Source organism: Sarcophilus harrisii, chromosome 6 (genome assembly GCF_902635505.1).
Source record: "Sarcophilus harrisii chromosome 6, mSarHar1.11, whole genome shotgun sequence".
Taxonomy (NCBI): Eukaryota; Metazoa; Chordata; class Mammalia; order Dasyuromorphia; family Dasyuridae; genus Sarcophilus; species Sarcophilus harrisii.
In genome coordinates this window covers 209,017,950-209,043,662 of record NC_045431.1, presented here as the reverse complement: position 1 = coordinate 209,043,662, position 25,713 = coordinate 209,017,950, and the positions used below count along the sequence as shown (strand labels likewise).

The following is a 25,713-nucleotide window of genomic DNA, read 5'->3' as shown; positions in this document are numbered from 1 at the left end:
TGTAAAAACAATTTCTTGGTAAGTGTAAGAGATAATGAAATTAGACCAAAATGAATAGAATATTTACAATAGGAAGCAGTCTGTGTTTGAATGTCAGAGAGGTTTTGACTTGATACAAAGAGAGCCACTATGACTTTTTTGGCACATTGAATGTGGATTTTGAGGACTGAGTTCAAATTATGCCTATACTTTTAGCTTCCTGTATTTCATTTTCTTCGAGTAGACAACAAGGGAGTTTGAACAAAAGAACTTTGAATTCTTTTTCACTTTAATTCGTGATCCTATGACATTGAGCAAATAACTCCAATTCTCTGAGGCTCATTTTCCTTATCTGTAAAAGGTACAGACAAATTTATTTCTACTGTTCCTTACTGTCTCATTATCTATAATAATTATTTCTCAGGAAATTTCTCTAAATCTTGCTCTTTATCAGTTATATGTGCACACATATAAAACTACAGCTAATACAGTACTCGTATAATAAAATTAAGGTAGAGTGAAGGAGATTGGGAATAACAAAACAATGAGGGAGAAAGAAGTTTTCTACTAATCTGAGTCACCCTGTTCAATTAAACTAGTCCAAATTCATTCCTTTTGTTTTTCTTTTTCCAAGGAGGTAGAAATCACAATCTTTATTATTACCAGGTTCACTAATTGATCCAAACAGAGTAAGATTAAATTAATAGGACTAGAGAAGTAGGAAAATTTAAACACAGATTTCTTAATAAAGCTGAAAATAGCTTAATAAAGCTGAAAATAGGTTGCTGGCAACCTCAGGCATGTTTATTTCTGTTTAAATAAATGTCTTCCTGTAGACTGTTATCAGCTCAGCAGGAATCCTCTGAGAGAAGCACTTTCCTCCTCCTGTGCATTTTAAGCTCTCTTTCCATGAAGTTCCATCTGAGCCTATAAAAAGCATCTGCCAATCTGGATAAAAACTATAACTGTGGTCAAGTGATGCTAATATCCTGAAATGCTTTGTAGTGAAGTGCTCCAAATACAATCCAAATAGTCTCCCATTGAAAAAAAACACACACAGGAGTTTGACAACCCGTTAGAAAGAAAGGTGGCTTTTCAGAAAATAGGATGAAAGTGCCATGTGCAATCAGAAAGGGATCAGTCCTCATTAGAAATGTGTTTTTTTTTTTTTCCCCTCTGAACAAAGGGAGCTTGGGGAAGCCTCTGGCTGTTAAAGGGGTTTGGAAGCCTTGCTTTCCTACTCTCACTTGGATAATGAAAGTTTCCGAGCAGAACCTTGCCTACCCGGGAATTCTAAATGCAATCATAGGGGAGGACAAAGCAGTAGGACTAGAGAGAAGGATGATTGAGGTGAAAGATGGCTCTAATTTCAAATGAGAACTCCAAAACTATTTCAGGAAGGAGTGAGAGATCAAGATGGCGTCAGAGATGCTGGGCACTCAGTCAAGAGTTCTGTATTGGGGAAGAGGTGTGATTTATTTAGCTATTAAAGAGGTTTTGTGAGAAGGAATGAAGGAGAAGGGAGGAGAAAAAGGAATCAAATACTAAAAGTGTCTGGCAAAGAAACTGACAGGCAGAGAGAAAAATGAAAAGCAACAGAAAGGTTTGGGGCAGACACAGATAGGATTGATGAGTTCTTGCAGGGAAAGGAATAAATCCATCAAATGACTTGAATTAGATTAAATGAAATAAGACTAGTACAATTAGATTAATCAATTTAGAAGTTTTAAATTTTAAACAAACACACATTATTTATAGATTATTAAAAGGATGCAGACAGGATTGAAATAGTACATAATTTTAATTTCTGGAAGCCTAACTCCAATTGTTTAAAAAGCAGAAGGATTCTTCTCGCAAGTAAAGGCCCCCTGAATTGATTACATAGCATAAGGGGAAAAATAAGGAAATAATAGGCATCTATTAATATCTAGGAATGAACAGACTATTTCACTGACAATTGCCTCCTGAAACAGCTTGCCATTAAGGAATGTACATAATTAGATCAAAGAATTTTAAATTCCATCACAATTTAGGAAGCTTCAAAAGGTACCATCATAGAGCCTTCCCTCATTCTAAAGAAAGCAGGCAATTTTTAAATTTATTTTTATAGCTTCCCTCTTTAAAGCTGGGCATCCTGTTGTTTGCCATGACACAACCTTCCACAGAAATTATATCCTTTGCAAAGTTCTGAAATAAAAATTTGATAAAATACCCTTGATGTTGTCTGGCCGGACCCTTAAGTAGCCTTAATATTCTTCCTTCTGAATTTCCATCACATTTCTTTCCACAACTGCTATAACCAAAACCTGAAATCTTGTTTATTTATTCTGCAACAACTGACAAGGGTGAAAGGCTGTTGTGGATTCCTGAACAATAACTCTCAAATCTCCTTCCTTGTCACTTGCTCACAGCACATTCAAGTTAGGAGATATTTTCTCTCTATCCTCAGTTGCAACTCTCATTGATTTACATCTATTTTGCATGAACTAAATTTGGCATTAACTGAAGCCGACCAGATGCTGAAATGATCTGAGCTCTGATTGTGGTACTCTGGTAGTTACTATTCTAAATTGTGCCGTATTGATCTCTAAACATTTGTGAATTTGATAACCAAAAACTCCAATAATTTTTCTTAATGGACTTTTTAATCCTAAATACTTTTCTCATTAAAAAAATATATCTTCCTTGTTTCTATTTTTCCCTTGAAATGATAACACTTTCCAACCCATCTCCCTCTACAATAGAAGGAAAATTGTTTTCATGAAAAGTGTATTATATGTGGATAAATTTGAGTGTTATGGAAGCTGCTTGGGAGACACTAGAGTCCAAGTGTCTTCTTACCAATAATTATAGGTTTTACGATTAAATTCATGCAAAATTATGCGTATTCCATCTAAACCTAGAGAATTCAGAAAATTTATCCAATTTTTTAGTCTTCTATTTGCTAAACATCTAATAAGCTAAATGTTTTCACAGTTGTCTTTCCCGTTCTTTTATTTGATTCAATAAATATTTATTAAAAGAATAATGTTCTTAAGACACCAAACTGGCTGTTGACAACATAAATATTGTCTATGTCCTTTGAAAGAGTGAAACTTTATGCTACTAGTTAGAATCATTCATAAACTTATGAAGCTGACAACAGTCAAAGAGACAAGTGAATGTTATATAATCCTTTTAGATACAAGAGGGAAATAGATGAGGTGAGACAGTAAATGGGGTAAAATGAGTTTATCTTTGGAACTGGCTGAACTCTTATAATATATACTTTCCCAAATCTATGAGAAGCCAAGTTTAAAATCACATGGAGAAGCTTACTATGAATATAATACCAAAAGCACTTGCCTTTAGAAGTTCCGATTCATATCAGATCCCAAGACCCAAGCACTGTATTGTAAAGTTTTTGGAATCCCTGATTTCTGAGACTTTGACAGAAGATTGATCCTATTAATAAAAGTTGGGATTCAACTCTATCTCTTTATCTTTGATAAGTCCATGATAGAGTAACCTTGGGGAACTACACAAGCCTAAATTGTGCATTTCCTAGAAATCTCCTATGTTTAGAGTAATATTGTATAGTTTTAGAGGAAAGCTGGATGCTGAGAGTAAAGAAATGACTGGAATAGGAGGTGGTGTGTGAGCTGGGTTTTGAAAAAAGTAAGGACTCTATGGGTTGATTTGATATAGGAGTACATTACAATATAGGGTAGGGGAAAAACCACATATGCAGAGCTATAAAGATGGAAGAATTTCCTCAACACATTCTTAACTTTCTACTTTTCTACTAATATTTATATTTCAGATTCGACAATATCTCAATTTTCTTCTATTTTTTATTCTTTTGTTATCCATTATGAATATCAAAGATAACTAAATGCAACCTTGCTTGAGCATAGAGAATATTTAGGTTTTTAAACCATTCACTTCCAGGAAGCTTTATTGTTCTGATATCTCTCATATGTGACCCTCTCGAGATAATTTGGTTGCTCTGGGGGGTGTTTGCACTTCCTCCTTGCATACTTGAAGCTAATAAAGGTGTTTTTTTCCCTTCAAATCTTGACAACAATTATGACAAAAGGAAACATGACAAGTTTTGGGATGTAGGGAATAACTAAAGCTAGAAAGCAGCTCTCAGTCTAGACCAGGAAAAGTTTGTGTGTCTAAAGAAGTAGAGTCAAAAGAAGGGAAGCAAACCTGCAGTTATGGGTATAGAACTGAAAAGAAAGGCATATCAAATAATATCAAAAGGCAGATCTACTTGCTGGGAAAAAAAATGGGTTGCAGATTTTAAAAAGTGATTATTAGTGACCTTGAGTTCTGATTGGTGAGCATCCTTCTCATTTTGTTGTCTTTACCCTCAAGTAATCTATCCTCCACACACATGCAAAAACTTGTCCACTCTATCTTTGAGAATGGTAATCAAATGAATACTATGCTAATGATTCGTTGTTTTATGGCTCCAATCACTATTTCTTTTGATTTTCATGCCCCAAACTATTTTCCAAGACCATCATTTCCCTACACGTGTTCTCTTCCCCCATTAAGACATAAACTCTTGAGGTCATGGATTGTCAAGTTTATTTGTATTTGTATTATCAATGTCACTACAGTTTCTAAAATTAAATACTTTGAGATGTTTCCACACTCCATTCATAGACAAATGACAACTTTGTGCAAGCAACTCACAAATCCATATCTTAAATTTGAGCAAGCAATGGTTGTCAATGTATGGTTGAAACATGATGAGGAAATCCATGAAACTGGGATTGACAAGCACGAATGATTAACTGTAAATAAAAAATAGTTCCAAATTTCAACTTATTGAATAAAAAAGTTAAAATAATGTCATATGTTTGTTGAGTTATTCAGGGTAGGAGAAAGAAATAATGTTGATATTTATACATGACCTTAGGAAAAAAATTAATTTTTTCATCCTTGGGGAGGTACTAATATATAAAGAATTAGAAAGCTAGAAAAGATTGGAGAAGGAAGGTTAGTACAGAAGTATAGGATTCTATAACAACATAAAGAATCTGCAGATCAAGAAATTAATTCATAGTTCTGAGTCCCTGGAATTTTAGAAGGAGACGCAACCATTCCTGTTGAAACTCAGGTAAAAGTGGAATACACCCAAAGGATGCATTTGTTATTTCAAACTTGGGGGTAAAATACAAAGTTTTTCATTTGTCTGATAGGACCAAAGATCCTGTTACTCTCATCTTATGCCAACCAATTTTGTGTAGGGTAACACGCCTTCATTCACTCCAAGAATTCCTATCTCAGCCATCTGGCTGAGTAAAGTCTTATACTCAGGTTGTGCATCCTTTTGTAGATGGAGAACAAATCCCAAAACATTCCAATTAAGATTCTAATAAAATTAATAAGGATAGTTCTTTAACAAATGGAATGATTAGTAAAACCTCAAATGACTAAGACTATGTTTCTGTCATTCCCAATATGCCTTTGGGTAGATTTGCCATGCTGATCAGGTTGAAAATTGTAGAAACAATTACATTTTTGAGCAAACAAACCGATTCTTTGTCATTTCTTAATAATAGATCGTTTTCAAAAATGCTAGGTGGCCAGTTTGGAAAGTAAAATGTACCAAAAAACTGTCACAATTGTCCTAATTATCTCTTTCTGAACCTATTGGATAATTTAAATGGGCCTTTCAGGTGATATGCTTTCCCAGCTTAATCTAATTTAAACAAATGTGCACACCCAAACAAATATGTTTATTTCTCTCTGAAATGGCTTTTGTCCACCATTATGCAAGCCTGAGTAAATAAAAATCAAATCAAATTGACAATTACATTTTCATGTAGATGGTCAAAGAGTTCCTTTCTCACCAAGAAGCTATGATTCTGATTCTTTGATCTCTATTCCTTCCAGTGCTTCATGTTTTATGTGTCATTTTGAAGAGTATTGATAACAATAATTCACTATGCACAAAAAGCTAGTATTAGGTGCTACAAGGGTCCCCAAGACATTGTCCTTTATAAATGTGAGATTGCCATCTGCCACAGTAAAAAGAGGCAGAGTTAGACCTGTGATAATACAAATAATTCTGTCAAATGACTTCTATTTTGCCCTTGAAACCTTATTCTAACTCACAGGGAGCCAATTATTAAGCTCTAAAATCCCATAATTGAAGAATAGAGTCATGACTTCCAGTAAAGTATTATGCTTTTCTGAGCCTCAGTTTGCTTAAAAAAGAGAAAACAATATTTTTGTAGCTTACTTCAAATATTTGGTGTGAAGATTAAATGAGAGTTTTTATAAACATTTTGTAAAGCCACATACATGTTTTAGAAAATTACTGAATACATTGAAAAGCCCATAGTCGCATAGCCATTATTTGTCAATAAAGTACTTGAACAAACAACTCCCTAATTCCATGGTCAGTTTTCTATATATTCTACCACAATGCCTCTTAGTTGTACCTACAAAACTCTCCAAGAGTATTGGATGAAAAGATAATTTAGTTCTGTATTTTTATAGGGACTTTCCTCACTGGGTGTTCTTTTTACCAACAAGATCATTCAGATATTTCCACTGATGGATGAAATAACTGGTTTTTGACATACTGTCCATTGGACTATCTTTTTCATGTTTGATTCTATCATTTGGGAACCTATCCCCTTTTGGGGCTATTTTGAAAACCCTTCTTTCCCCCTACAATTCTATTGTACTGTCACCAGTTTAGGTTTCTTCTTTTTTATATGTTTTCCCCATCACTAAAGTCCTACTCACATGCATTATTATACAGTGAGGGGATAGGATCATGTTTGCTTAAGGCATGAGGCTATTCCAGCAGAGCATAAAGATAACCAATTCTAACCTCTCCAACAACAATTACAACCCATCTCATATATGCAAAGACCAGGCATTCATTGACAGCTATAACAAAAAGTGTTAGTCCATCACCAGAATTTGTTGTTTTTTTTGTAAACCTTTGCAAAAAAAGCTTCTTTTTAAAGAAAATAAATATTCCCCATTCCTAGAAGTTAAGAAAATGATTTTTTAGAGGATGTGCAATCCAACCCTATTCTCTGACAAGTATTCAAAGATTTCATTCAATAATCTTTGGTTGTATTCTTTTGCCAAATTTTAATTTCAATCTTGATATTAAGCACATAAATGCGCATGAGAGCACAATCACGCACACATATGCAAATTGTGTACACATACACACACACACCTGGGTCTTTCTTTTGGAGAAATAGCATTGTATGGTGTATGGAATATGACTTTAAAATATCTCACTGAACACTGGCTCTATTATTCCCCAAATGTATAGCCTTGAGAAAGTCAAAATCTTATAGATGAAAAAAATTGAGTCTCATGGAGGTTAAGCTTGGGCAAAGATATACAAGTAATAAGTGGCAGTGTATTTAAATTCTAATACCTTGAATATAAATCCAATAATATTTCTTCTATACTACATAGCCTCAATTCCTCCATCTATAAAATGATAGGAGCTGTTGTCATAGGATATAGAGGGTCAACAATGGAGTCAGAAAGATCAGAATTCAAGTCCTACCTAAGTCACATCGAGTTGTACAGAAATGGGAAAAGTCATTTAACAATCCTGCATCTCATTTTCTATAGTTTTAAAAAGGAGGGAGTCAGAGTAATAAGCATTAGTTAAGTCAATAAATATTTAAGTGTTTACTACATACCAGGAACTATGCTAAATATTGGGAATGCAAATACAATAAAAGAAAAGACAGCATCTACCCTCAACTATCTTAAATTCTAGAGAGGAAAATGATACATAAAAGAAAGGTAAAAAGAGGTAAAGGTGTCCATTGGATGCATTTTGGAGAGCTCCAAAAGAGTATAGCCTGCTGAGAAGTTAAGACTTATCTGAGCTGGACACTCTCCTTAAATGGAGAATCTAGGAGAAATCCAAAGGACAGAAGGTATTTTTGAAGTGTTACTTCAAGGACTAAATGATCTTCCAAGATGAAAAGAGCATGATGTATGTAGAATTCTAGATAAGTGATTATGATGGCCTCTGCAAGCTCCTTCCAGCTAGATAGTTATAATCTTTTGATCCTAACTTCTCAATGCCCCTAGGCAGCTCTCCAAGGTTATAATTTATACAGAGGTTCCAAATATATTAATTAGAGAATGGAGATCTTACCCAGGGAGTTTCTCATTTTATACATTACAGGTTCAGACTAAAGGAAAAAATATAAATACATTACCAACTTCATAGGAAAATAAGTGATATTTAAATATGAATTGGCATTCTTTCCCCATTTTCTTATCAGAGGATCAAAGTCACATTCTTCTTTCATTATTATTCTGCTCTATTGTGATCTGGGAGGGATAAGAACCCGAATTGCCTAACTCATTTAGAAGATCTAAAGGAATTGTATTTTCTTGGGCACCTGGATTGATGCCAAGAGAACTGTGCAAAACATTTCCAATGGAAGTACTTTCTGCCTCCAACAGCCAAAAATGGTCATGACTAACATAAGGATTTTTCTCCAAAACACTGTTACAGTATCGTAAATAAGGAAAACTCTGAGAAGCCACCAGAATCTGTGTTCAAAGTTACTCTTGAGATACATGATATCATGCTTCAGGAACCATAAAATTTACTTTGTGTTAAACCCAATGGCCAGTGATGAGGTTGTTAAAAAGAGAAAATAGTGTATGTCCTTTCCCATAGGAAGCTTACAATCAACTAGGGACATTTGAGTGTAATCTTATCACTTTAATGGAAAAGGATACAGTATGAGTGCTTAAGCCAGATCCAAGAAAATAAAACCTCTGACTAGAAAGATCATTAATGGCTTGAAATAGATGGCCTTGGAGCTGGGCCTTCTCTGCCAAGAAAACTTTATATAATAAAAAGAGATTCTTTTTCATACAGTGGAAAGAATACTGGATTTAGAGTAGAGAGAACTGCCTCTTGTCATTTAATAGCTATGTGATTTGGAACAGATCATTTAACCTCATATGATTCCAGTTTTTTTTTGCTCATAAGATAAAGGTGTTGGGACTTACTGAGATGCAATGTTTTTGGATTAATTCAATTCAACACCTATGATCCTACAAGAATGGATAGCATTTCATAGGATCTTAAACTCACAGCTGAAATGGCAGAGGAGCCTCTCAAAGATCAGCTAGTCCAACAAGTAGTTTGCAAGAATTCCCTTCACAACAAAAACATGTGATCATGCAGCTTTTTCTCAAGGCTACATTAATGACTCAAGATGTATTTATTAAAGACCTACTATGAGCTAAGGTGGCACAATGGGTAAAGCATCAGATCTCAGTTAAAATCTGGTCTCAGATATTTACTGGCTATGTGACTTTGAGAAAGTCACTTAACCTGTTTGCCTCATCTTCCTCATCTGTAAAATCAGTTGAAAAAGAAGTGGAAACCCACTCTAGTATCTTTGCCAAGAAAATTTCAAATTGAAACACAAAGAGTCAGATATAATTGAAACAAATGAAAATAAACAGAATGGACCAGCCACCATGCTAAGTACTGAAGATCAAAAGAAAAGTAAAAGTCCATATTTCAAGAAACTAACATTCTATCCTAGAACAACACATGTACATGCTTCCTGATGAAAAGAGACTCATCACTTTTGTGGGAAAACCATACCACTTTCAGAAAGCTCTTATGCTTAAGAGATTTCTTTACTTCTACCTAACCTAAATGGGTCTCTTTGAAGCTTTTGCTACTAGTCTTAGTTTCTGGTCTCTGGGGCCAATCAGAAGAAGTATAATTATTTATCTGACAACCTTCAAATATTTTAAGTAAATTATGACCTGGAAGTCTTTTGTTGTCCAGGCTAAATAGTATGACTTCCTTCAACTGATTCTTTCCTAATATGATCATTTGTCCGTTCTTTCTCCAGGGCAATAGAATTGGGGAGATATTGCCAGTATAGCAAAAAATATTGTCAATATGAGGAGATGAAAAGTGACATTTCAAAAACATTAGCAAAGAGTTGATAATCAAGCATGATGAGAAAGGATGAGATCACCCAGGGACACAAGAGGCAGAAGCAAGTTTCAAAAACTCTGCTCCTTGATAACTTAGTTATTATTAAAGTTACAACATATACTTTATAGCTCAAGTTTATTGTGCTAATTAACTCATTAACAACCTCTAGAGAAGATTCAGTCTTATCTAAAGAATGCCTTGCTGAATCTTAATAACTGAGATAAAGAGGGACTCAATGAAAAAAGCTCTGGGAAATGGTATGACCATCCTACAAACAGACCAGATTCATTTACTGATACTGTGTTATCAAGAGAAAGAAAAGAAAATATGGATGTTAAAGAAGAATAAACTTCAATAGTCTAAGTGCCTTTAAAACACTGCATTTGGCTATTTAAAAAAATTGTGGCAAATGGAAATGTATGCTATCTCATTCACTACAGTTTTCTTTCTTTGAAATCCATGCCTATGTGATCATTTATTTCCTATTTTTCATTGTACTCCTTTTCAAAACGTGCACCTTTGCTGAATATGTGCTCATATGCACGCAGAATCCAACGTTTCCATTACTTCTGGCTCTGATGATTCTGTGACACTGGACAAGTCATTTAACCTCTGTAAAACTGTTTCCTAACTGTAAGATGAAGGAGTTTGGATGAGCTGGCCTCTGATATTCCTTTCAATTTAAAAATCCGTGTGACATTATGTTATTTCCCCCCAGATGCTCTTTGTAATGGTAAGTACTGGTGAGGTTTCAGGAAAAAAAATATATAACTCATTAACTAACAGATTTCAAGATGGAAAGGACTTTTAAAAATATCCAGTGCAATTCCATTGTTTTATAGGTGAAAAAGCTGAGGCCCACAGGGAGAACAGATATCTCAGCTACATTTACAGGGGCAGCAAGTAGCAGCCTGAAATTTGAATCTTAAGTTCCCTGATTCTAAGGCCCTGAATCATGCTAGTTTCTGGAAAATTCAGCCCCGAGAAGTTAGAGGATTTTCCCAACATTGTACAAGTAACAGATTACAGAACTGCTTATTCTAAGTCTGAGCCTCTGACTCCAAATTCTGTGCCCTTGATGGAATAAATACTACACTGTTTCACTTGTACAAACCTGTAGACAGTTACGTGATCAATTTTGGCCACCAGCCTCTGATTCTCAGTAGTTTATCCAAATCAGAAGTCATAAATTGCGCAGATAATCCAGAGAATCTGATCACTACAAGGGACGCACACTCTCATAGGAACAAAGAATACACAGTGTTTTATATGGTATTGGATTGCACACGTATCATAATGAAATGCACACAACAAAGGGCAGGATCATGGTTTAATGGAAAGATCCCTACCAAAAAAAACTGAATCAGGCAATCTGGGTTCTAATACTTCCTTCCCTGATTCATATGCTCTTGGTTGGGAAAATAAAAATCTAACTGTTTAGATTCTGAATAGATAGAATGAGATCACCTAAAAAAATTCTTCTACTCGAAAAGTATAATCCCTAGAAATATAATTTTATTGAAACATCATTGGCAGCATCAGTTCCCAAAGATATTCCTGAAAGAAAATTCCCTAATGGCATCAGAAAGTCCACAATCTTTCCCTGAGAGGCAAGATGATCAGCAAAGCTTTGAGGTCCTGCCTAGGCCATTATGAGTAGAACCAAATCCACAGGGGCTTAATGTAAAAGGCATAATGGGAAATGTAGGGAATTGGAGCTTCCCTGAATTGACAAATTTCCAGTGGGATGATTGTTTACAGTAGAGTAAAATATGGGTTTTCAGAATCCCAGATAGTACTTTAAGTCCTCTATCTGATAGGTTCAGGCAAACAGTACCAGCAGATAAACTGACTAATTTTTTTAAATAGCTTTTTATTTTTAAAATATATGCTAAGAGTTTTAAACATTCACTTTTGCAAAACCTTGAGTCCAATTTTTTCTCCCCTCACCCCCCACAGCAAATAATCCAATATATGTTAAACATGTGCAATTCTTCTATATATATTTCCACATTTATAATGATTAATTTTTTTGAAGGCAACTCTGCTCCTATCATAGCTCCACTAAAATAAAACAAAACAAACAAAACCAGCTCACAACTGGAATATCTTTCTGTTATCTATTGCATAATGCTAAAATGCTTTACGTCATTATCCAAGAAAATCCAGAATATGCTGTCAACTTAACTTCTCTAAAGCTAGGTCACACAACTTCCTTTTTGACTTTTTATTTTCCAAATTTAGGTAATAGTTTCGAAACTCCAGTCTTTGATAAATTTGCCTATAATTCCCCCTCCACAACTTCACTACCAAAATCATATCCAAGCTTCAGAACATAGCTCAGATCTTAGCACTTCCATGACTCTTTCCACTGTCCTACTATACCCCTAATGTCCAAATCCAAGTGGAATCATAGAATATTAGAGATGGCCTTGGAGGCCATTCTGACCAATTCATCCCTGAACAAGGATTTACTCTTCAATAAACCTGACAAATGATGACCCAGCCTTCAATTAAGACCTCTAAGAAAGTAAGATGGGGAAATCTCTACTTCCCAAAGTGGCCCATTCCACTTTTGAATAACTCTGAACATTAACAGGTTTTTCTTACATAATACCTAAATTTGCATTTTTACAGTTTCACTTATTGCTCATAATTCTTCCCTCTGGGTCCTAGAATAGATCTATTCTTTTTCTCATGGGACTACTTTTCAAATGCTTAAATCAGCTGCCACCACTACTACCACCACCCTGCCACTGAGTCTTTTCTTTTTCTAGCTAAATACAGAGACTCAAGTGTTCCTTAAATGAAAGGCTCTGAGGACTCTTTAATTTTTGTCATTTTTTCTTTGGGTGTCCTATAGTTTATCAATATCTTTAATTTAAAAGATTAAAATATTTGAAATGTGGTCTGACAACAGAAGAATAGAATGGAACTTTTACCTCCCTAGCCAATTTAATTAAACTATGTATTTATTAAATACTTACTACACATGAAACTCTGCCAGGTGCTTAGAATATAAAGACAAAAATAAAACATTCTTTGCCCTTAAGGAAATAATATTCTACCAGAGGATATGACATGGACAAAAAAAAAAAAAAAAACAAAAACAAAAAAAACACAACCAAGATAATACAAAATGATTTGATGATGGTAATTGAAGTAATAGAAGGAGATGAAAAAAGACTTCATGGAACTTGTAGCACATAAGCTGTGATTTAACAAAAGTTGGGGATATTAAGAATCACAGATAAAAAGGGAATGAATTCCCTTATTGAATATAATGTGTATATTCTGCTATTATTAATGAAGCCTAAGGTTGTTGTAGCTTTTTTGGATGCCATATTGCAGTGTTGAAAGGTGGACTTGACAATCAATCCACTAAAACATTCAGATCAATTTTCAGGTGAATGACTATTTATTAATTGTTCTTCCACTGCCACTGAATTTCATCCCAGTAAATTCAGTTCAATGTACTACTCTCTTGAGAATAGTTTAGGTCCTAATTATGTCAGTCAATGTGTAGCTAGTCTTCTGAGCTTTCTGCCATCTGCAAATTTGATAAGCAGTCCATCTATGCTTGTAATCAAGTAATTGATAAAAATGTTAAACAGCCAAACTAATCCAGAAACCTGGGGAAATTCACTAGAGATCTTCCAAACTGACATCAAACTAATGACGACTACGAATTTGATCTAGCCATTTACTATTCCCACATTCATCTAACTGGACTGCCTGTAGCCCACCATTTCCCCTCTTGTAACTAGTTAAGTTTTGCAAGTGAGATCAAGAACCTGAAAAGAAGGTCTTATAATTGTTTTCTCCATTTTTTGGATGCCGACATTATCATGAAGGAAAAAAAAAGATAATTTATTAGCTAGTTTGCTTTTAGACCAATGGATCCCTGGATAATCATTATAGCATGTCTCTATGTAAAGTTTATGATACATTTCATAAAAACCTTATCTAATGTTGCTTTCTTCCCAGAAGAAATGTAAAATATATATACATATATATGTACATACTTATTTCTGTCTCCATTTATTGTCACTAATATGTTCTCCACAATACTTCTAACAATGGCTCATGGATTTCTTCATGTAATTACATGGTCTGAACATATAATGCTACTCTACTTATCCCCAATATGTTCTCACTAGTCTTTAATGAGACTGGCACAATGAACCATACCTAAGTAGGAATCTGACATTCTTATGCTTAAGCCAACTTAAATCCATAAGCTGAAAATCCTATTCTCAGGCACCAGCTTCTTAGTTTCCCTTCCTCTATCTGCCATTTTCTGCTGAAGCCCTTGCCTTTCATCTGAAGAAGAGATGGAAATACTTCTTCTGTCCCAAGAGTTGCCCCAAACTTTTTGATCCACTTTTTCTGGATATCTTTTGGCAGTATCACTGTGCCACGTGATTCCACAGAAGGGGTGAGTCATCTGCCTTGAGAAGTAGTGCCATATTCTCCCCCACATTCTGCAAATATGCCTCAAGAACACAGTTGACCTCTCTATAATTGTCATCAAGTCTGTAAAAAGCTGCTTCCTGTCCTTTAAGCTGAGAGTCACTAGTCACCACTACTTGCCTTTTCTGTTTCTATTCCTTATTTATCTCTTTCACCTGGCAGCACCCCTAGATATGTATCATCATTATTTTGAGAATAAATAACCACTTTCCTCTCAGATGGCACAGGTCTCTCTTTGACAAGCTGGAGATTATAGTTGTTAAAAATCCCAAACCTATTAAGGTTCCTCTTTCTTCCCTTTCTCCTCTTTGTGACATTCTTCCATCTGTTAACTTTTTTGATATAGGTCAGGATTCTCGACACTTTCCTCAACTATTTTTCTTCATGATTTTCATATCTGAATGCTTTTTTGGAGCTTTTGGTAACTTTAAATGTTGATTTTGTAGGATCAGAGATTTATAGGTAGAAGGGTTTTGGAGAACAGCTAAAAGAATATCTATGAATGTATTGAATATATATATATATATATATATATATATATATATATATATATATATATACATATATTGCTGAGACAATTGGGGTCAAGTGACTTGCCAAAGGTCACATAGCTAGAAAGTGTTAAGTGTCTGAGACCAGATTTGAACTCAGGTCCTCCTGACTTCAGGGCTGGTGCTCTATCCACTGTGTCACCTAGCTGCCCTTGTATTGAATGTATTTTAATAACTATTGCAATAAAAAGACAATCCAATGTCTTTTGTTCTATGTCTTTAAAAATATTGTTAGAATGTTGTTCATAGTTCACTAGTTTGCCAAAAGAATTCACATGTGTTAACAATTAAACTAGCCCAAACATTTTATTTTACAATGGGAAAATCGAGTTCTAGATGAATTGTCCCAGGTCAGAAGCAAAAATTGAATTTAATTCATATTTTGGCTTTGTTCCTATTATGACACATTGCCACTGTGAGAACTAGCTAGAATAAAAATGGAGCAAAGAGCTGTAGTCTGAATTTGTGTAAGAAATTGTTGTTATTGCTTTTCCTTTCTTTTGAAATGGACCAATGCCATCATGGAGTGATGCCTTGACTTGATCATGAATTGCATTTAAGCGAGGCAGAGTTGCGCAAAATTGTCAGCCTCCTTCTGTTTTCCAGAGTCACAGAAGTCCAATGGCAGGAGGAAAGTTGGGACAGCTGGCAATGGCCCGGAATGTAGTGGATAAACTTGGAAACTTTGATATCTGACCAAGCTCTGAGCACTTTATGCTTCAGTTGCCTTTATGACCATTGGAAGAAATCATTAGCCCATTCCACTAGGAAAGGTATCACATGTTTGGGATAGACCTTCTTCTCCCCAAATCACTAACAGAGTTGAAGCTTTTGATTACCCTCAACCTGGTGCAGTCCATGTACCAAGACAGTTAACTGGGAAGTGGCCATATTACAGCTTCTTGGAGCCACAAGTGAGAAGTGGGGTGAAATGTGAACACTAAAGATGGATAAAAAGCCCTGAAAAGGGTTCAACAACTCTTTATCAGAGGTATCAATCCTCTCAGAACAGACCAAGAACAAATGGTTCTTGTTCATGGTATCATGGAACAAATGATAGCTTACCTAAAAAGTCAATACACAAGCTTCCACTATGAAGTGTCATAGTGTATAATCTCAATCAATAAAACATTTATTAAGTGCATTATGCTAAGTACTGGGGAGAAAAGGGAATATAAATTCAGTCCTTGCTCTCAAGGAGCTACAGTCTAGTTTCAAAAACTTCAAGTTACAGATAACTATAGAGATAATCTCATTTAAATTCCTTATTTTGTAGAAAAAGAAGGTGAGACCCAGAAAGATTGCTAAAAAAAAAAAATCATAACACTAACAGAACAGAGTTGGAGTGTGAAATCTAGTCCTCTCATTGGAAAATGAATATTTTTTTTTCTTATTGTACCACATTTGATTCTCTCTGATAATGTGCAGAATGGAAAAGAAATTTCATCAAAGTCCCTTTACTTTTTATTTTAGTAGAGAAACTAACTTTCACTTCAAACATGGGCAATGGCTCAGGAGTGGGGGAACAAAGATGAATATGGCAGACTCTTTGGAGGTCACTGTTACATTATTCCTGTTCATCATATTTTCTGAAAGAGCCTTTGCCTTTTGTTATTCTTGTTTCCTTTGAGATTATTAAGTACCTCCTTTATATATACACCTCATTTTTAATATTCTATTTGGTATACTAGTTATAACTGTATATGTTTCATTTTCTCAAATTATATTGTTTCTCAAGGCGAAAGAATATCTATTATTTGCCTTTGCATCTCCCCCCAGTGCCTAGAATGATGCAGTGTACAAAACAAGCACATAATTGAGGTAACTGAATGTGAATTATTTTATTCTTTTCATTTCTCTTTATCAAGCATTTTACAGACAAAGCTCTTAAAGAAATCACCTCTTTAATTGAATACATTTCTTAAGTGAAACACTAGCATTTCTTAAGTAAAATGCCAGTACTACAGACATAATTAATGATAAAATATTCTTCCAGATCAGAAGCTATAATTAAAAATCTATATCTGCTATTGTTAATCATCCTCTACTAATCCACAGTCAAACTCCCCCCTTGCCTTCAGGATCCAGCCTTGGCACTTCATCAACAATTAAATATTTCCTTAAGGGTAAATTGGTTATATTTTTGCTCTTGTTAAAAGTTCACATTTAGAGAAAGTTTTAATATTGACAGTAAAGTGAAAGCATCATTAACATCTTTAATCATGCACACAAAGGGCATTTGGAAAGCATAGAACACAGAAGCTGAGGTGGGGTAGGGAACTGAATTTTTTAATTGGAATTTTATTTCAAGGATATGCAAGCTTAATTGAGGTAATGGCTTTAATATGGTCATTTTGGTTTCAATAAATTCAATTAAAGGAAAAAAAAGAATATATTGATTAGTTTTAAATTTCTAGTAAATGAAATGGCAAAGGAAAACATTAAAGATTAATTAATCAACAACTAGTCCCCAAAGTCTTAGTGAAGTTTTAAGTTAATAAAAGCTTATATAGGGGCATATAGTTGGTGCAAAGGACCCGAGTTCAAATTTGACCTCAGATACTTAACACTTCCTAGCTGTATGACCCTAGGCAAGTCACTTAACCCCAATTGCCTCAGGGGAAAAAAAGCTTATATAATAGGGCACCCTATATATCACTCATTCAACAAACAACTATAATGTATAAATCTCTGTGCTCAATACTACATTTTAAGCAACTACTTTGGGTCACATTAAAATTGGTGCTATTATTAATAGACACTATAGTGCAATAGTGCTAGATTTGGAGTTAGACCCCTTGGCTTCAAATCCTGGGCCTGCCATCTTGTTTAAATTACCTTGATGATATCACTTAATCTCTTTTGATCTCTGTATCCTTATCTTAAAAAAAAAAGAAAAAAGATAGGGGTGGAGCAGGACTGGACCAAATTAATTCTAAGGTCCCTTATACCTTCAAATCTATAATCCTATGAATTCCCTAGTATTCATATCTCAAATGAAAATCATACTACATTTAATTCAATCATAATTTGCCATACCCAAACAGATCCAACTAGTCAGGTCAAAACTATGCTGCTATTTGTTCATATAGAATTTGTATGGAGAAGATTCAAATAAAAATTTCTACCAGTTGTAAATTCACTCTCATTTTCCTTTCTTCATATGTTATGATAATGCCTTTTCTGTCTTAGTGTGTTTGACAATTCTCACTGTTAAGAGATGGGGAAAGGGGCTAACAGAGAAAAAAGGAGCTTCCATTAAAATGATAATTTTCCTTCGACTTTCATTATTCCATAAACCCACTTGTGGAAGAAGTAATATTGTGTCATTGATGTGTATATCATTGGTATGCACTATCTACTAATGAATCCCGATCAATTCCTGGACAGTTAAAGATGATCAAAACATTTTTTCTATACTGAAAGGAATTTGCCTCCTCATACTTGCTACTTCCTAGCTACCTCTCCCCTCTGTATTTAAACAGAACTAGTTAAATCATTCTCTGTGACAAGGCAATTTGTCAACATTCATCATATTTCCAACTGAAATATCCATTATTCAAGATTAAAGACCATTAGTTTTTTCAAACAATCAAACTGGTCACCTTCTTGAGGGCTTCTCCAACTTCTTATAAATCATTTCGTTTAACAGACAAGGAAATTGAGGCCCAGAAAACTAAAGTGATTTACCCATGGCCATAGATAGGTCTCTTTCATATTATTCGTTCCATAGAAGGCTTTTCCCCACACAAACCGGAAAATGCAATTTCTTTTGAAGATTATTTATATCTTTTGATCACTTATCATTGTATAGATATAGATATTGTATTGACATAGATATAGATAGATAAACATGATGAAAGCAACTTTCAGAAATGGAGGGTGAATATCTTTCCCTGTCCTGATTGGTGATCACCTGGCTGAACATTTCAAGCAGGCCCCAGTCGTGCTTTATTTAATTCTGCCCATCATCTTCTTAACAGCCTTGACAGCCACCTTGCAGACAGACACATAAAATCACCAGCCTTTCTTTCCCTCCCTCCTGGATTAAAAAAAAAAAAGGTACCAGTATGGTCCCACATGTAGTTACTTGCTATCCATGTAACTTTATTAAAGTGTGTGCTATTTGATTGTGCATCTGTATCCCTAGAACTTTATACAATGTACTTGCTGTCTCTCTGTCTCCATCTCTGTGTCTGTCTCTCTGCATCTCTCTCTGTCTGTGCACATATCTGTATCTGTGTCTCTCTCCCTTCCTCTCTCCCCCACCTCTCTTTTCCCTTCCTCCTCCCTTCCATTCATTATTAAAAATAATAGTATCAGAGACCCTAAATAGTAAAATGAGAATTACCGATTAATATTTATGATGTCTTTTTTAAAATCAAGGGAATTTTTTGAAATAGCTACATAAAGGAGAACAAAAAGATAAGAGAAGTAGGATTAATGCTAAGTACTGATAAGATGATGAGAACAAATGATGGCTAGACTGTATTACTTTTATTTTACTATTTTCTCTCTCAAGCAAAGAATAGGCAAGAATGGATAAGGAGGAAATAAAACCCAAGATACATGAAGTGATAATAATGCTTTTAGTTTCTCTCAGTGAGGGCAAGTCCCATATTTGTTTAAACTATATAAGTACTGCAGGAACTGATATTGTGATTACTGATCTGGTTGCGGTGACTTCTGAAAGATTTCTCTTTGGCTTTCTTCTTAGAATTTTACACCAGAGAATTTTTCCTATCCTTTATCTGAACTCTCTTAAATGTATTCTTCCAAAAGAAAGGCTATACATTAGACTATTCTGAGCTTTCAACTTTCCTCTTTCATAAACTCTGTCATGAAGTGGTCACTTTCAAGATTTCCATTATTTATGTTTTAGCTGCCAATTTCCCATTGCTTCACTTCACTTCCAACTCAGGGCCCAATTTACTCCATCTCCCCACCAACTATTGGATGCACGAACAGATGACTTTGGTAGAGGGTATGCCCTCTAACTGGTGAGTTCCTGACTGGGTTTGCTTTCTTAGATCTGCCCCACTAATAATGCACACTTCGTTTCCACTTCACTCTCTAGTCTACTTCACCTTTCCAACACCTTTGGCTTGGATCTATTCCTTCCCTCCTTTCAGCTCTTTTCTACATGTTGTCTTCCCATATTTGAATGTATGGTCCTTGAGAGCAAGGATTAAGTGTTGCTGGTGGTGGTGATGGTAGTGATATTTAATCCCCAGTGCTTACCACAATGCCTGGCTTGTAATAAATATTTAAAAATCTTTATCTATGAATCTATCTATCTACAAAAACATAAAATATTAACTCATTTTGTCCTCTCTTTAAAATGAATTTAATGGTATTTCAGCTTCCTTGTTTATATTAGAGAAAAAGCTCCAACAGATACCTCAATAACTGAATTACTCTGTTATTATTATGTTGTGTATCTATTTTCCTCAAACTCATAATCATTCCCTACTTCTGAACACTGGTTTGTGATATACTTTATCTAACGCTCTTGCCATGTTATCACAATGCATTCAACTGTCTTAGAATTAAGATTTTGGTGAAAATGACAGAAGAACAAATAATGTTATATGAGTAGGAACTGAAATATCCTTATAAAAATCATTTCAGTAAGCATTTAAGTAGTTACAAGTATGACACACAATAAATTGCTTACCAAAAATGGAATCCCTGTTTCCAATCATTACTTCCTAATTATGACAAAATTCTTCTTTATCTTGAAATTATAATGTCTTATAAATATCTCATGTCACTTATGTCATACTATTTAAAGAGTAAGAAATTATTAATAATGTTGGAGACAGAAGCGGCTAATTTCAATTTCCATAAGTTTTCAAAGAAGTTTCATAACTGAAGACTATCATAGAAAGTGAAAAAGATTAGGATAAGCGGCATCTCACTTTGATCATTTCTTTCTCAATATAATTGGGGATTGGAATATAAAAAAGAGTACAAATGACTCAATCACCCAAAAGTTACTGGAAGCCTCTGCCAAAAGAGTCAAAGTATACACTCTTTTCCCTCAAGGAAATAAAAATATAGCTAAAGAAAAGAGATGCACGTGGATAAATATTGACAGTACAATGAAACAAATGCAAATATTAATTTGGAGGTAAAGAAAAATGTTACAGAAATTTAAAAGAGGAGATTATTTTGGTTTTAGTCAACTGGGAAAGTTTTATATAGGAAGGGAGGATTAAACTTAGCTTTGAGAGAATGATAAAAGTGAGGATGAATATTCAAGAAAGCAGCAATAATGCATAGAATGATTGTTAAACAAAAGTAAAGAAAAACAAAAGTAAAGTTTATGAATGGACATTATCACTTATACAAGTCATATGAAGTAAGTTTATTCTGTTATGGACATTGGGCATTCTCTATCTTCATATATTTTCTGGAAATTGTCATAATTTATATTTTTTTCTATTTCAACCAAGTAGCCCTCTGTTGGCTAATAGTTAGCATCTCTGGCAAACTTTGCCAATCATCTTCAACCTATGATGTCCCTTTCTCTCCCTCTAATAGAGAATTCAGGCTCTCACTCATGGATATAAACTTTTGACTGGTGAGCATTCTTTGTATTTTGCCTGAACCCAGACAAATCCTACTGTATCCATTTCTTCTATCTCACCTCTCATCCTTTGGCAAGTAAAACTATGAGAATAGCTTTGAAAAAGACTTTACCATTACAGGAAAGGATGTATCTATCAATTATCTTATAATTCTCATTTCAATCCTGGGCTTTCAGCTTTCCTCCTATCACAAAGTATTCATTTTCAAAATTTCCATTATTGATACTTTAGCTGCCAACTTTATATTACTTCACTTCTCATTACATTCTTTCTGGATCAAAACACTTCTCAATGGATACATCACTAAGGAAGTTAAAAGTGTTATGTTTAGGAGTAATAAGAAGCAAGTGTAAAGTGGTAGAAATGAATGACACTGTGAAAGGGGATGGAAGCCAGCTTCAAGACTTGGTCTTTCCTTTACTGGGTTTTTTTTTTTTTTAAATAAAAAGTTCATAATGAATACCTCTACTTTTTAATAAAGCTATATTAAAACTGTCTTTGCCAGCAAAATGCCAAGGCTCAATCTCATCATGAATCTCTTGTGAAACTATAATCTCATAAGATTAAGGGCTTTAATTCTCTAAATGATAAATGGTCAAAGGATACGAACATTTCTCAGATGAAGAAATTAAAATAATTTCTAGTTATATGAAAAAATGCTCTAAATCACTATTGGATCAGAGAAATTCAAATTAAGATACCACTACAAATTTCTCAGATTGGCTAAAATGATTAGAAAATATAATAATAAATGTTGGAGGGGATATGGGAAAACTGGGACACATATATTGTTGGTGAAATTGTGAACTGATCTAACCATTCTGGAGAGAAATTTGGAACTATGCTCAAAAGGCTATCAAACTCTGCCTACCCTTTGATCCAGCCATGTCATTACTGTGTCTGTATTCCAAAGAGATTATAAATGAAGGAAAGGGACCCACATGTACAAAAATGTTTGTAGCAGCTTTTTTTTGTTGTTATTGTTGTGACTAGAAACTGGAAACTGAGTGGATGTCCATAAGTTGGAGAATGGCTGTATAAGGTATGGATGCGAATGTTATGGAATATTACTGTTCTATAAAAAATGATCAGCAGGATGATTTCGGAAAGGCCTGGAGAGACTTACATGAACTAATTCTGAGTGAAGTTAGTAGAACCAAGAGAACATGGAACACAGCAACAAGTTTATGTGATGATCAACTGTGATGGACTTGGTTCATTTCAACAAAGAAATGATTCACAATAGTTTCAGTAGACTTGTGATGGAGCCATCCAGAAAGAAGACAATGGAGACTGAATGTAGATCACATTTTTTTTCACCCATTTTTGTAGTTGTTTGCTTACTATTTGTTTTCTTTCTCATTTTTTTCCTTTTTGATTTGATTTTTCTTGTGCAGCATGATAAATGTGGAAATATGTTTAGAAGAAGTGCACAGTTTTAATTTATATTGGTTTAGTTACTGTCTAGGGAAGGAGAGAGGGAAAGGAAAGAAGAAAAATTTAGAACACAAGGTTTTATGAGGGTGTATATTGAAAACTGTCTTTGAATGTATTTTGAAAACAAAAAAAACATTATTATTATTATTTTATAAAAGAGGAAAGCCTTTAATGCATGAAGTGATCTCAGGGTAATTTAATCAAGCCCCTTCTTCTCACAGATGGTAAAAGTAATACCTATAGAGAATATAAGCCTTAACCAAGTCATTCAAGCAGTAAGTAGCAGAAGGAAGATTTTAAATCAAGTATTCTAACTCTAAGTATATTGTGTTCCTCTCTTCCCTTTCAAACACAATGTGGAAGTTCTCTGCAGTGGTGTCATTTGCAATCCTTCCAGACCTTCCCAACTTGGGAAGCTCTCCTATAAACAAACCTTCCATAAGAAATTTTCCTCAACATATGGGAAACCTTTCTTCAGGCATCTTTTTTTTTTGATATTTTGTGGCTACCAGAGCAACTTTGATTTGTCAATTGGTTATCAATTTGCTTTATTTTTGTTATATATTCTGTGTATTACATATAAGTACATTTGAACACAAAATATTTATTTTTCTCTCTATATATTATCATTGTTACTCTGAGATATTATTTAATGTTGATCTAAGGAACCCATACATTTTAACCTTTTAACTTTATATTACAATATTTTTCTTTTAAGACAAAAAGGCTAATTTGTCCAATGCACAGAGTTATATTTTTCTTGTAAAGATTAAGGAAGAACAATTTTTCCTTGGTAATCTCTCATAGTTTTAGCAAGTATGAAAAAGAGCAGCAGAGCTAGTATAATGTCAGTAGAGGAACTCTTCTTGTATTAACTTGGAAATTCAATACCATATCTTTCAGTTCATACTGTCAATTGAAGTGAACTCACAAGTAACTTTAAGAGCTAGTACTGTGATTCGAGGCTAGGACTTAAGAACAGAAGATTTAACTAAAATTTGGATTGGTGAGTAAATACTGAAATCTGAAGGTCATATTTCTTACTACATTTAAGAACACATGTAGTTGTAAGTACAGAAAGGAAAACAGGGAGAAGAGAAAAATAATGGGATAGTAATACTTTCCAAATTTGGAGTAGTAACTGATAACTACAAAGTAATACAAATTAAAGTATTCAACCAGACTTGTTGCCAGAGTACCTTGACCACAGTGGCTTGCAGTAGGGGAGAAAGGACCACAGTGATGTCTCAAGCTCCTTGGTGCATCTGCTCTGATAAGTTTTCATCTCTCACTGCTTAGTGGAGGGGAGTTATCTTCATATACAACAATTTATTCAGCCAGTCTCCAATTAATGGGCATCTACTCAGTTTCCAGTTTCTGGCCACTACAAAGAGGGCTGCCACAAACATGAGGGGAGTTATCTTCAAGAGGGTCAGATATTTTGTTTTTGCTGGGGAGGAAGTAATAAGGTCTTATTCTCACATAGCTGACCAATTTCCCATCTCTGAAGTCATAGAAATAGTTACCAATCAGTGGGGCTGTTTGGGAGACAGGAAATTTCTACCATGTAGCTTTGTGGTGGAAGAAGGAAGGAGAAGTCAAATAGTAGAAGGAAGCATTCCTAGAAAACAGACAGCCTATCATAAGAAAGAATATGTTCAAAAATAAATGGAAACCTTCCTCCTTCACTCTTTCTAACCCCCCAACATTTAGCTTCTAGTTCTAATTTAGTTACACTCAGTGTAACTTAAATCCTTGATTCTCGCATTTGAACAATAAAAAGATAAATCAAGTAATCCTTGAATTTCCAGAATTTCCAAGATTATGTTTTTATTATTCTATGTCATATAGATAATCCAGCCAGCAGAGAAGAAATTTATTAACTGAATAAACTTTTGGAATATCATTTCTGCCTTAGAAAAGGACTATTTCCTCTCATTAGAAGGAAGTGGGGGAGAAGATGACAGAAAAGAACAAGGAAGAGAAAGAAATATGGAGAAGGATTTTAACATATTCACATTATTCATGACATTTCCCCACTGGAAGACCAGATTGAGTCATTTGTTAGTCAGGAGACTGATCCTTCTTCAAAAGAGGATAAGTAAAATCTTCAGATTACAAGTAAATTGGAAAAGGCTTATCTTTCTCTCTAACTAACCTTTTCTGCCACATGAACACAAGTATTAGTTTGTAATTTAATATGCACTTTAATTATTCCTTTCCTGTTTTATAAGATTTGGACCTCACATGATAATTCAAAAATTTTAGTGCAGGTTAACTTATTAAAATTTTAAAATGAAGCTTTGGGACATTGTATATGTGTATTATGTGTGTGTGTGCATGTGCGTATCTTACATATCTACCTGTCTAGACACTAAGATATTTGAGACATTCTCTGTGTATTATTATATGTATGCATATACATATAATATATATATGTATATACACATAATTCTATAATAATGTGTTATAAAATGTACATATCACTAATTTTTGGAAGCTATATATGTACACATACATAATGAATATTTTTCCAAAATGATATATCTATGTAAATATTTATATTTTCATCAAATGATGATGACTATGTTAATGATAAATAGATTTTGCAAGATATAAAGCAAAAAATAGGATTTTGTTATCATTAATTCTAGAATGCTAGATACACCTATTGATTAAAAAAATATCTCTCATGAAAGAGGAGAGT

The 25,713-nt window shown here is 34.2% G+C and overlaps 1 protein-coding gene across 2 annotated transcripts in view; it reads right to left on the bottom strand.

Moving 5' to 3' along the window:
* Window positions 1-25,713, bottom strand: part of NELL1 (neural EGFL like 1) — an 842,535-nt gene that overhangs the window by 241,450 nt on the left and 575,372 nt on the right. The window lies entirely within an intron of this gene.